General features: G+C 49.9%; 1 long non-coding RNA gene across 1 annotated transcript; it reads left to right on the top strand.

Annotated features, from left to right (window-relative positions):
* The first annotated feature begins 357 nt into the window (after positions 1–357).
* Positions 358–2,586, top strand: LOC144158150 (uncharacterized). Its single transcript, XR_013319953.1, has 2 exons — positions 358–702; positions 1,136–2,586. It is a non-coding gene; the product is annotated as an uncharacterized LOC144158150 (long non-coding RNA).
* Positions 2,587–12,872: the final 10,286 nt, after the last annotated feature.

Genomic DNA, 12,872 nt, shown 5'->3' with positions numbered 1-12,872 from the left:
CAAGAGAGCAATTGAAAACGTTGTATTTAGCATTTTTAAGGGTTTTTATTGAATGCTAGCGGCATAAAAAGATTCTTGCGGGTTCCGTCGGCGCGTCGTCTGCTAGCGCCCCCAACGATAGCGCGCAAGCGCCAGCCTGCGAGGGAGCCGGCCAATGGAAGCCCTACCTCTCAAGGCCAGGACGGTACTGCGGGAAAGCACAGCTACTCTCTCGGCAAGATGCGCAACATTGACTTTCACGCCTTTCCTTCTGCTTAAAAAATTGCAAATAAATCTGAACCCTTTCCCACTTATTTACCTCGGACGGGATTTCGAAAAGCCTTTCTAAACAATGCAAAACAATTACAAATTGCTCGCGAATCCCTCCCCCCCCCCCCCCCCCCAAAAAAAAAAGGTCGGATTTGTTTGGTGTCGAGAATATTGCAGCGCAGATTGCACGCGGGCGAGGCTAGAGCGTGCCCTAGAGAGGCAGCGCGAGGCTAGCTTGTGGCAAGATTAAGAGAAAACCTATTGACCCTATCACTACAGCCAGCACGTCAGCGTAGTTGGCGTTTCTGCTCTCTCCGTAATCCGTCCGAAGCCTGCCGACGAATGCCGAAGATTAAGACGCCGAAAAGTGTCCTTATCCGGCAATGGACCAGTGGATCGCAGTGCTACACCGTCGACGGAGAAACAGTATTCTGCCAACCCTGCGGAAAGCAGGTGAGAATACAATACTTTCCACTTGATCTTAATTAACGATATCATGCACTTGACGTGAACACTGGACCAACCGTAAACGTGACGCCTCCAACAGTGCTTACGCTAAATTTATTCTGAATGCTCAGAACTTGCCAATAATGTGCGTTTTAAGAACTTTTTACCGTAACTGCTATTCATTGTTGTGCAATGTTTGCAACCTAATTCGGGAACTGGCTTCCTTATTGAAAATTTCCGGCACAGTGTTGGTCGGATTGTTGTATAAGCATCATGATTTTAAAAACGGTTACCTGCTATTGCGCAGCTGGCCAACTTCGCCATTCCTTGAGCTATTGTCAGGTTTACAACTCTACATGACTAAAAGCAAAAGTACACTAGCAACGTTTCACGTGCCTTACGCAATATCTTAGTTTTCGTTACTGTTTTCTTCGCGCAGGTACCCTGTGAAAAAAAGTTCCACTTGCAGCAGCATGAAAGAACAGCACTGCATCAAGCCAATGCTCTGCGCAACCAGCCGTCGACATCAAGACAATCGTTCCTGGCTGAAAGTATTGCTCAAGGAAAAAAAAGTGAATTCAGCGCTGACCTGTGCGAAGCATTAGTCGCTGCTAACATCCCTTGGGCGAAAATCGAAAACAAGACTTTCAAGAATTTCTTGCAAAAGTACTGCAAACAAAAGGTACCATCAGAGTCGACTCTTCGCAAGGAGTACCTGCGACCACTGTACGAGAAGACGCTACAAGAAATTAGAAGAGAAATCGGTGAATTCCACATTTGGATTTCTGTGGACGAGACGACAGATGTCACCGGACGAGTACTCGGTCACTTTGTAGTCGGAAAGCTTGACGCAGAAGAGAAAACAACACCCTTCCTGGTTTGCTCAAAAGAGCTAGAAAAAACTAGCGGAGAGACCATCGCCCGCTTCGTGAACTCGTCATTGAAGCTTCTGTACCCCTCCGGAGCCCACGACGACCGAGTACTGCTGCTCTACACAGATGCAGCAGCTTATATGCTTAAGGCTGGTGCACTTCTCAAGGTTTTTTACCCAGAACTATTGCACGTCACTTGTCTTGCTCACGGGATTCATCGGGTGTGTGAAGAGCTACGAAAGTCGTTCAGTTCGGTCAACGAACTGATAGCTGTAGGGAAGGCGGTGTTCCTCAAGGCTCCTTCCCGCGTTCGTGCTTTCAGGGAGCAGCTGCCGGGTGTACCTCTTCCACCGGAGCCTGTTGTTACCCGCTGGGGAACTTGGCTGACGGCAGTGGAATACTACAACCAACACTTAAACGGTGTCAAGGCTGTTGTAAGCAGCTTTGCTGAAGATGAGAGTGTCGCCGTGAGAAGGGCCCAGAAGGTTCTACATGATGTTACACTTGCATGTGACTTGGCCTATTTGTGTGCCAATTTCACGTTCTTGGCAACAACAATACAGAAACTTGAAAGTTCGGGCACAACGCTGACTGAAAATATTCAGCTGATTTTGGACGCACAGGAAAGGTTCGCTAGTGCTCCCAGGGGACCGGTTGCTGACAGAGCTATAGAGAAGCTTAAGTCTGTGTTGGACAGAAATCCCGGATTTTCGACGCTGACGGAACCGTCTGAGGTTTTGAGCGGCGGACATACCGCGATTCCAGATGGAATCAAAACATCCAACGTGCCAAAGTACAAGTACGCTCCGCTAACCTCAGTGGATGTGGAGCGTTCTTTCTCTGCGTACAAGACGATATTGACTGACAGAAGGCACAACTTCAAGCCCGAAAACCTGGAGATGGTGCTTGTTTGCCACTGCTTCCACAGCCTTTCGCACAGTGTTGCGTCACCCTAGATATCTTGAAATCGTCACCCTTGAGTGTTTTATGAAGAAAATAAAATTGCATTTTCAAAATACCGATGTTTGTAGCCTGTGTTTACTCTAAACCGAAAAATTGCACTGAAATACGCCGCCTGAGTAAATATTATTCGAGCCTATATATGCCTATGTGGTAGTACTTAGTGCCTATATATGCCTAAATTTCAATTTTGAGCGCCTTCAATAGGCGCCTAAAACCCGTTTTTTTAGTGCCTAAACTTCCGGTCTCTACGAGTCATGACACTACCCCCCTCTTCGAGTTTTTTTTTTTTCAAAAAACTTCTCCCCAACCACTCTCACGGAGGCAAAGATTAACTTTAAGCCCAGAGCCTCTGTTCACTCTTCGCGCACTTATCGTTCACGATCGCATTGTTCACCCTCAGAATGTTCACTATCACACAGTCATTGTTCACCGCACTTTCCTCATCACCGTGCATTTCACTGTTGACCCCACACCGTACACTTGTTCGCATATTGTTGCCTAATAGCACAAGCAGCCACTCACCATCTCTAACCCCATCTTACTCATGTCCACTCCACACAGTTCACCCCAATTCACAATTCACAGTTCACCCAGTTCACACATTTTACAGTTCAACACTTCTCTAACTACAATGGACCCCTACACACCTCTGAATACATCTTTACGATGGGTTTTTTTTAGTACAATCACAATTCTGTCTTACCCTTTCTGCAGAAGTAAACTGTTCTCTTTCTCTATCAGTCCCCTTTCCTGCCATATTCAGTCCGGGATAGCGGTCGGCTCCGTAACCCGAGTGCTTCATTTTCACCTTCTTCCAGCGAGCCCATTTAACATCTTGCTCTAATCGGCGGCTTCTGTTTCTCCCAACAATTCTTCCTATACGTTTTCTACGGCTGGCGCACGACCTTTTTCTCAATGGTATCTGAAGGACCCGACACATTCTGATCATCCCCTTTTTGCGATCACGCGTAATCCTCGGGACAGTTCTTTCAGCTTGTGGCGCAACTGCTTTCCCTTGGCGTGGCTGACTTTGCTGTTGCTCAATTTCGAACCGGCTTTTGCTGCTTCGGATTGTGGTCAGTCGTTTAGATGTCCGCCTGGTTGCGTACGATAGCTTGTGCAGCTTTCCAGTTTGCCGGTATTTCTCGTGAGGACTACGCTGACGCTCTAGAACTTGTCTACGTGTCCAGCTCTCCTTTTCTCGTTTCTGCGAGCTCTCTCTCGAGGATGCATGTTTTCGCTTTTTGGTGGGTGCCCGAGACTGCTTATCTGGGCCTCGCAGAGCATATTTGCCAGCGACAAGTAGCTCGTGCATGGCATTCCTGCACAAGTCCTTTCTTCGCGTGTCTGTATCGACAGTGGACCTTTGATCATGAGAACGCGGTTCTAGCTGATTTGCAAACTCGGCGAATGGCTCAGCTTCTGTGATTGCCGTAACAAGGCCAATATTTTCCCTGCCCTTTTCAGAAGCAACCCTAACATCCGTACTGGCAGCTTTCTCCATATCAGGGGGAACTCCGCATTTCAACGTGGTCTTACTACTACAAGCGCTCATTTCAGAAAAGACCTTGTTTGTGATCACTCGCCGTTCGAGGACCTCTCTGTCGTTAGAGAAACCGTCAAAACTATCTGTGGACTGTCCTTGCGAGGCACTCTCTCGGTGCGCCCATCTTCTTGTGGCTTGCCTTCCGCCGTCCCGCACGCCCCACGTTTCTCATCTCGCACTTCGAACGCTACTTCTTCCCCCTCGGTCTGCCGCGAGACATTTGTATCTTTACCATCTACCTTACTCTCCACATTATCTCTTCCTCCAGTGCGCGTGCATTCCAACTCACGTGCGGCGGGTTCAATGCTCTCTGCTTTTCCGACGCTGTTCTGCACGAGGCGCAGCTGTGACTCTGCCTGTAGAATCTGTTCCAATTATCTTTTTTCTCCCTCAAACTCTTCCTGCTGTTTGTGACTCTCTTCTTCAATTATTCGAAATGCCTGCTCTTTGTTCAACCCGAGCGTTTGAACTAACGATAGCACTTTTTCCCAATCCATTCTTCTAGGCTGGCGAGACGCGTGACACTAGGCCTATCCTGGCAGTTGATATGCCAAGATCCTGGCAGGCTCCCCAATTAATAATGTTACGCGTCCTGCCAGGCAGAGAAGAAGGAAACGGGTGCAGGCTTCAGAAAAGGCATTTATCAGAAAGGAAACAAACAAAAGAGAGCAAAGAAAAACACACCCACGAATGAACTACAAAGCTCTCCTAAGACACTTCTGCCTGAGAACCTAAACACTGTCCTTGCAAGATATGGCTTCACAGGTGAGGCTTACGAAGGCCATGCGTGTTGACGTGAGGAAATCGCCGGGCGCCGCGAAGGGCTGGTACCCGAGTGCCGTTGTCGCGATGTTGGCCGACTAGCGTAGTGATGCTGGGATTCCGGAGGACCTTGCCGTTACCAGGGCCGTTGTAGCACAGGACAACGGTTAAATGCCGCTGACCGAAGAGGTGCGCCCGTCGCTGCTGGAGCCGCCACGACGTGGGTTGGCGGAACGTCGGGAGGCCGAAGCCGATGCGCCGTCGGCACGCTCCCGCCCAGCGACGTCGGTTCCTCGGGTCGCGTCAACCTTGGCTTGGCTGTTCCGGAGCCTGGTCCCCTCGCACCGCACCTGCCTCGATCTCCCGTCTTCCTCCTCTTCGTTGATCTCCTTCGGTGTCGTTGCGGGGATTGTCCTTGAGTCATGACAATGCCCTTCGTGCGGCGGCGGCGCCTGTAGTGGCGCCCGCGGTCCCTATATGAAACGAGCGCCGAAGTTTCGTGACCAGTAAAGCATTGAAGGACACTGGCTCTAGTTAGAGTATGCACTACTCTGGTCCTTTTCTCCTTCATCGCTCTTTGTGTTCCAGATGTATCACTGAGCTTTATACTACCTCTTCTAACCCATTAAAAAGCGCCATATTTCAAGGAATAAAAAGACAAAACTTTACCCTCGGAAAGTCCGGAGCTCAAGCTGGAGGGAACGGCAGGCAGACGTTTCCAGTGTCGGCAGTTTCAGTTCAGTTTCAGCAATTTCAGTTTCTGTTTCAGTGTTCAGTTTCAGCAATTCCGGGCATTGGTTCTGTAAAGCACGCGTTGTATGCTGCCGCACGGTACTTCCCCTTTGTTCCTCTTGGAGACAACGAAAGCTAACCCCAGCCTCGTTTTCGCTGAGGATACGGCGGCCGTCCAGGGAGGGGACACGGGCGAGGGAAACTGCTAATATGTGTATCTGAAAGAAGGGATCTTGAAGACGAGGAAAATAACCCGGTTGTTTGAGAGTAGGATTCTGAGACAGGCAAAGTGCCACCGGGTTATTTCGTGCTCCACCCCTTACGAATACGGTCCGCCCTCCCCGGCCCCGCAGCGTCGGTATACTGTTCCAACGCCACCATAGACATAATAAGCCCTTCCCCTCCTACCAGATAATGTAAACGGCCATCTAATCGCCAACATCGCCTATAGTGAACGATGAACACAAAGAAGACTTTTAGAGATTAACTTACGTGCTTCCTTTCGCGAACACTCCAAGTTTATTCATAAATGCTGTCCCATTTGCTTGTTGCGGAGCCTTTATTCGTAGGTTCATTGTTGGGTAATTAACGCGCTTTTTTTTTTCTCGAAGGCGTGCGTAAAAACTGCCGTGCCCATCTTACCATTTCCCTGGCTAATCAGGTGGCGTTCATTGTGTCAGCGCGTGTATTGCAAAGGTCAAAATGATCTCGAGCGCGCCCAACTTACGCAAATTGTTGCGAAAAAACACACGGCGCATATTATCCACGCGAAAGGAGAAAAGCGCAATTCCGAGTACTTGGTTAGCAAAGAACCCCAAGGTTCCTTCGGTAATTCTGCCGTCAATTACAGGCAAACTAATGCTTTATACTTAAACCAAATTGCCATTATATTATATCGGTTAAGTTGCCCAATGCCACCGCATACATGGTTTGAACTTATTCACTGCAATCTCCTGAGTGCGGTGCAGATGGAGCATTAAATTTAAGTTTTTACATTTTCCATACACCATGCAATCACGTTCATTTCCAGCGAGCGGCAAGCCCCAACGATTTCACGTTTTTACGAACTACTTAGGCTTACTTGGTATATTCAGCCTGATTACGCATGTTTTCGGGTAAATTAAAAGTCACCGTGCGCGGTAAATATTAGGGGTAAAACCAAAGAGAAAAACTATGTAGCCATTGGTTCGTATTTAGAGGCGACACTGCTAGGAAACTAGCTCACTTCGCCCTACCTTCTATTATTAAGTAAGTGTGCAAATAAGTAATTCTAATTGTAATTGTAATTCTAATTGTAAGTAATTGCATAGAGAGATAAAAAATTAGAAGAGAGGACACACGGGCTTATCGTGGCCGAATGGCCTGACTCTTCTGCCGTCCGGCAGTTGGCGCAAGTGGTAAAAAACTATATATGTAAAATTAAGCTAACACGCAATATTATACTTTTAAAATTTTGTTACACATTAGACTACACACTTTTATTTATGTACCAAGTTGAATGGCTGTGAATGTAAATTTTTGTGGCTTCTTTGTGCCAAGCCTGGCCAAGCCGCAAGCGCAAGCGCCATTTGGCTCTTTCGGCAGCGTTTGCATGTGCGTTTCTGCAGCCTCATGCTAACCTCTGTTGTCGAGAAGGAAACGTCTAGTGCTTCCTTTGCGACATCGGTTATGCATCCTGCACGAAAGGTGAGACTTTCTTTTGTAAAGTGCTGGTCATATTTACGCTTCCTTGTACTGCAAACGCTGCGAGCACTGCGTAGCCTCAGGGAAATCAGGCACAGCGAGTTCTGCGTCTTTAAGATAAGAGCTTTGGAAACGCCCCGGAAAGGCGTAAGACACAATTTTTTTAGCCGGACGTAATGATATCTTAGGCTGGGTGTGCCGTTGTATCTAGCGCTGAGGGATGTCAGCGACACGCGCCCGTCGTCGCACGTAGCGTTTACGTGCCGCAAACGACGGCGGTGAGTTGCGGAAGTGGCCGGCGGCCAGCGGTCCGTAGGCAAAGCAGGCGTTGCGCGCTGTCGCTGCACTGAATTACGTGAGCCGCACGCTGCGTTGTATTATACTAGTTAGCCATTGCTAGCTTGGCCAACTATTACTGCATTATTTAATATGGCCGTGAGGCACTGCAAAGCCGTCCTGTCGAACGTACGCGACGAAGTAGCCGTATTTGCACTATTTGGCTTATCTGGGCATAGCCAACCTTATCTGGGCATAGCCAACCGCCGTACACTCACTACACAGTGTTTTACTCATGTTTTACACATGTGTTTTACTCAAGTTTTACACATGTGTGCATACCAAGCTGCCTGCGTACCAAGCGAACCCACTCGCCGACGCCGATAACGCGCGCGCGTCGCCTCGCTTTGGCGCGTCAGGTGCGGTAATAAAAATTCAGGCCAATCCACCATGTGAATGTGGTTGGAAAGCAAAGCTGTAAACGGCACCCACGACGATTACTCATGAGGCGTCACTTAAATTTCCTCACGTCGCTTTACAAATACTGAAACTAGAGAGAAGTGAAATGCAATTAACCACACCCGTTGTTACTTCGAAGAGATTTTCTTGGTAAGTATTAAATCAATGCATGATGTATGAACGGTGGTTGGTTGAGTTGTATTGCTGTAGCACATGAGTGGGAACTTTTTTTACAAAATTAAAGGAAGCTCAAACCCTGTGTTAGACTATCTCACTTCTCCGTTTCTGCCGCGCGGACGGAGGCGACGAGATAGGCGGCATAGAAGGAAGGAGGAGCTGGATGAGGAGAAAGAAATACTTCTATTCAGATTTCTGAAATTCCCAGAGTGCGGCCCAGGGGAGTCGTTCCTTCTCCACAGTCCAGCAGCTTCGCCTGTCCACCAGCTGAAGCTGGGTAGGCGGAGAGGAGCTTGGCAGCAGCATCTCCAATGGACCTCTCCCGGGGTACGTCACGCGGCGCCCATGACGTCACGGAAATCGCACGTTCTGGGTGTGGCCGGGAGGGTGGTTGGCAAAACATTCGGACCGGCGCGCGGCGCGTATGCAGTGAGGCTGCATTAGACGCGCGCAAAAGTGGAATTTTTGTTTACGTGTTGGCTTTTCTGGTGCCGGTGGGCTGCTGTGCTCTCGGCTACCCAAATTTTGCGAGCAAAATCAGCGGCATCAGAATTTTCGGAGTCCCCACAGAAGTAAATTCGGCGTGTATTGTGGATGCGCGCAATGTGCCGAAGAAGCTGGCAGCCAAAGCAGCGACATAGTCTGCTCTTACTCGTAGCAACATTTCGCATTCTCAAACTTCAGCTGTTCTCCAAAGCGCGGTCATACCGTCTACATTGGCAGTCCGCGCTGATTCGTGCAATGAAATGATACTGTTTATCAACCATCTGCTATCATGTAGCACCAGCAGAAATTTGCTCAAGTGAAATAGGGGGAAGGGGGGGGGGGGGCAGACGGAAATTTTCTTGCTGCGAAATATTGTCATGTTTTGAGGATGTAGAGCACTGTATTAAAAGCACAATGAATGCCTAACCTGCTTAGGCGACGCGAAATAAATGTTTCGACGAGGGATCCGCGATAGCCGCCTGCTGCCTGATCGACAACGACAAGTTTGTTCTTTTGTTATGGGGATCTGTTCAAGACGAACGAAATTCATTGCTTGTAAGTACAATAAATTTTAACCTTGATCAATTATATTCTGCCTTGAGGATGCCGGAAAACTGAGATGCTTGCCGTGCTCATGTAGCATCGTGACTTCGGGGCGAGATGGGCCGCTCACGCGACTCGAAAAATGTGCTTGCCCTTAGCGAACAGACTCAGTGAATGTATTCATTAGTTGCGGCCTCCCGACGCTGGCGTATGCAGCGGGGGCGTACATGGACACTAACTTTAACTATCATGAAATAATGACTACCGAAAATATTTCAGTGCACTGTCGCAAGATATACGCACTAACCATATGTGGCTGCTATGTTACTCTTACAATGACGATGAACCATTTCAAGATTTCACTGGCGTAAATGTAAGAAAACAATCGGTAAATCTCGTAGAGAACGACATCATCGCGATATTTTTATTGGAATAATTTTTGCCTTTTGCTCTTCATATTTTTGTTTCGTTGCTGCTTATTTTACTATTTAATCCTTTCATGCTTTACCTTTCCTTCTTCCCCTCGCCATGAAATCGTGTGTACGCCACTGTCTCCGGGCGACGCAAAGAGACCAAGAACAGGGAGCGTTTAGCTGCCTGAGGCACCGCGCTTAGCTTAAGCGGACCTCGAAAGCAACAATAAATTAGCTTTCCTTGGTATGTGTCCGAACACAAACAATCTTAAAAAACATTTTGGGATGCGTCGCAGCAGCACGAACCTTCAGAATGGCTCGTTTAGGCTGTTCTGCCGCGCACTGATTATCCGAAAGCGTCCCCGTTCAGTTGACCGTACGGGAAACAAAAGTGTTGCAGAGGTTCTAGATGCGGAAAGCTACATGGAGGTGCGACGGCCACAGCTAGGATAGCTAGACCCCCACCTGCAATGTGGGAAGCCAGTGACGGCCCGAACCAACGGCACATCGTTCCTTTCGGGCGACGCGCGGCCAGGCCGTGCCGTCGGCGCAGGCGCTTTCTGCCAACCGCCACCTCACTTCGCGGCCGCCAGCAGGCGCCACCCGTCGCGCACGTGCGTTTAGTGACGTCACGTTGTTTACATACAGGGAGAGGTCCAAGTTGACGGAACGAGAGCAGGGTGCTCAGGACTGAAGTCGCATACCCCGCGTATGTGGCGGAGTGTTCTTACTTCTGAGCAAAATTTACATTCAGCGTCGTAGCGACTCGGGTGCATTAAGGGAAGACACGTCGGGCGTGGGAAGGAGCCGATTGTATGAGCCGTAGGGTAGTTTGTTGTTCTCTGGAAAGGGCAGGGTGATGCTAAGGTAGGGTCGGTCTCTGAAGGCGATAATGCTGGGTTATGTCCCTGAACATGACGACCGGGTGACCGTCCTCATGCAGCTCCATAGCCGGAGAGGCGGAGGGGCGGGGGGGTAAAAGCGCAGGCTTGTTGGTGGCGTGTTCGGTGCCGTCCATTGAAGCGTGAGTGGGTGTCCTGGTGAGCTGAATGGAACAGTTTGGAAAGTGTTTTTCTAGCACATGCCGTGCAGGTCGGGACACCCAACCCGACTGGTAATTTGGTTAGTCTTTGGGAAGCGGTGACTATATATTGCCATTTGGGTTGTGCAATGTGCTTGCCCTTGGGTGTGACAAAGGCGGTCTTTTCCCGGTCCATCTCGTCGACAGAGATCTGCCAATAGCCCGAGCGGAGGTCGATTGAGGAAAAGAACTTAGCCCCATGAAGGCAGTCGAGGGCGGCGTCTATTCTTGGCAGTGGGTATACGTCCTTCTTGGTTATTTTATTGAGGTGGCGGTAATTGACGCAGAAGCGCCAGCTGCCGTCTTTCTTTTTTACCAGAACCACTGGGGACGCCCACGGACTGCAGGAAGGCTCGATGATGTCTTTATTGAGCATTTTTTCTACTTCTTTTTGGATTACATCGGCCGCCTGTAAATTGGCCTGGCATCGCCTGTGTCAATCCGGTGCTTCGCTGCATGTGTTTGTTCTACAGACGCCGTGCGGAGCTTTGTCGGACTTTGTTCTTATTTTCGACGTTTCATCAAAAGCTTTGCTGATATCGCCCGCCCTCTTACTGACCTTCTCAAGAAAGACGTTAAGTTCTTCTGGGGTATCGACCAAGATGAGGCTTTTCACACCCTAATATCCCTCCTTACATCATCCCCAATTTTAGCCCACTTCAACGCAGCCGCTCCTACCGAAGTGCGAACCGGTGCCAGCGGTCACGGGATCGGCGCCGTACTGGCTCAACGCCAGGACGGTCACGATCGCGTTATCGCGTACGCCAGTCGCCTCCTCTCGCCTGCCGACGCAACTATTCTATCACCGAACGGGAATGCCTTGCACTTCTGTGGGCCGTTGGAAAGTTTCACCCCGAACTGTACGGACGGCCCTTCACTGTTGTCACAGATCATCATGCGTTATGTTGGCTCTCTTCATTGAAAGATCCCACCGGACGCTTGGGTCGCTGGGCACTACGCCTTCAAGACTATTCTTTCTCCGTCGTCTACAAGTCTGGTCGCCTTCATCGGGACGCTGACTGTCTATCTCGTTATCCGGTTGACCCTCCTGAGCCTCTGCCCCAATCCTTCTTGTTGTCCATTTCGGGATTACTCCACATCGGTGATGAGCAGCGTCGCGATCCCTCTTTGAAATCCATCATCGACAGTCTCACCATCGGCTCCCCTGCACCTACCACTCATCTGTTTCGACTCCAGGATGGCATCCTTTACCGCCAGAATCTCCGTCCAGATGGCCCTGAGCTCCTGCTTGTTGTCCCTAACCACCTTCGTTTAGACATCCTCAAACAATTTCACGACCTACCTACGGCTGGTCACCTGGGTGTTTCCCGAACGTACGACCGTGTGCGTCGTCGATTTTTTTGGCCCGGCCTTTACCGCACTGTCCAACGTTATGTGGCCACGTGTGACCTATGCCAACGCCGCAAGAAGCCCACCGCGTCACCGCCCGGTCTCCTACAACCGTTAGACATCCCCACTGAGCCCTTTTATCGTGTTGGTGTTGATCTTCTCGGTCCATTTCCGGTGTCTACCTCGGGCAACAAGTGGGTAGCAGTCGCCACCGATTACGCGACACGCTATGCCATTACCCGTGCTCTCCCCACCAGCTGCGCATCCGACATGGCCGACTTCCTTCTACGCGATGTATTTCTTCATCATGGAGCACCTCGCCAGCTTCTTACTGATCGAGGCCGCTATTTCTTGTCCCGAGTTGTTGAGGACCTTCTTCGTGCGTGCGCAACACAACACAAGGTCACCACTGCTTACCATCCGCAAACCAACGGCCTCACGGAGAGGCTCAACAGGACGCTTACAGACATGTTGTCGATGTACGTCTCCACCGACCATCGCGACTGGGACGTGGCGTTGCCTTACGTCACGTTCGCTTACAATTCGTCCCGTCACGACACTGCAGGCTCATCCCCATTCTACTTGCTCTACGGCCGCGAACCATCTTTGCCGCTCGACACCCTTTTACCGCCTTCTCAGCCCACAACTGAGTATGCCGAAGCCGCCATCGCCCGTGCCGACCACGCTCGCCAAGTTGCCCGCTCTAACCTTCTCTCATCACAAGTCTCCCAAAAGGCGCGCTACGACTCGCGACACCGAAACCTTTACTTCCCGCCGGGATCACTTGTTCTGCTGTGGTCGCCGTCGCGCCGCGTGGGACTTTCTAAAAAACT

This window comes from Haemaphysalis longicornis, unplaced genomic scaffold (assembly GCF_048455015.1).
Source record: "Haemaphysalis longicornis isolate Haplotype H1 unplaced genomic scaffold, Haemaphysalis longicornis Haplotype H1 scaffold_10, whole genome shotgun sequence".
Classification (NCBI taxonomy): domain Eukaryota; kingdom Metazoa; phylum Arthropoda; class Arachnida; order Ixodida; family Ixodidae; genus Haemaphysalis; species Haemaphysalis longicornis.
This window is presented reverse-complemented; position numbering and strand designations above follow the sequence as displayed.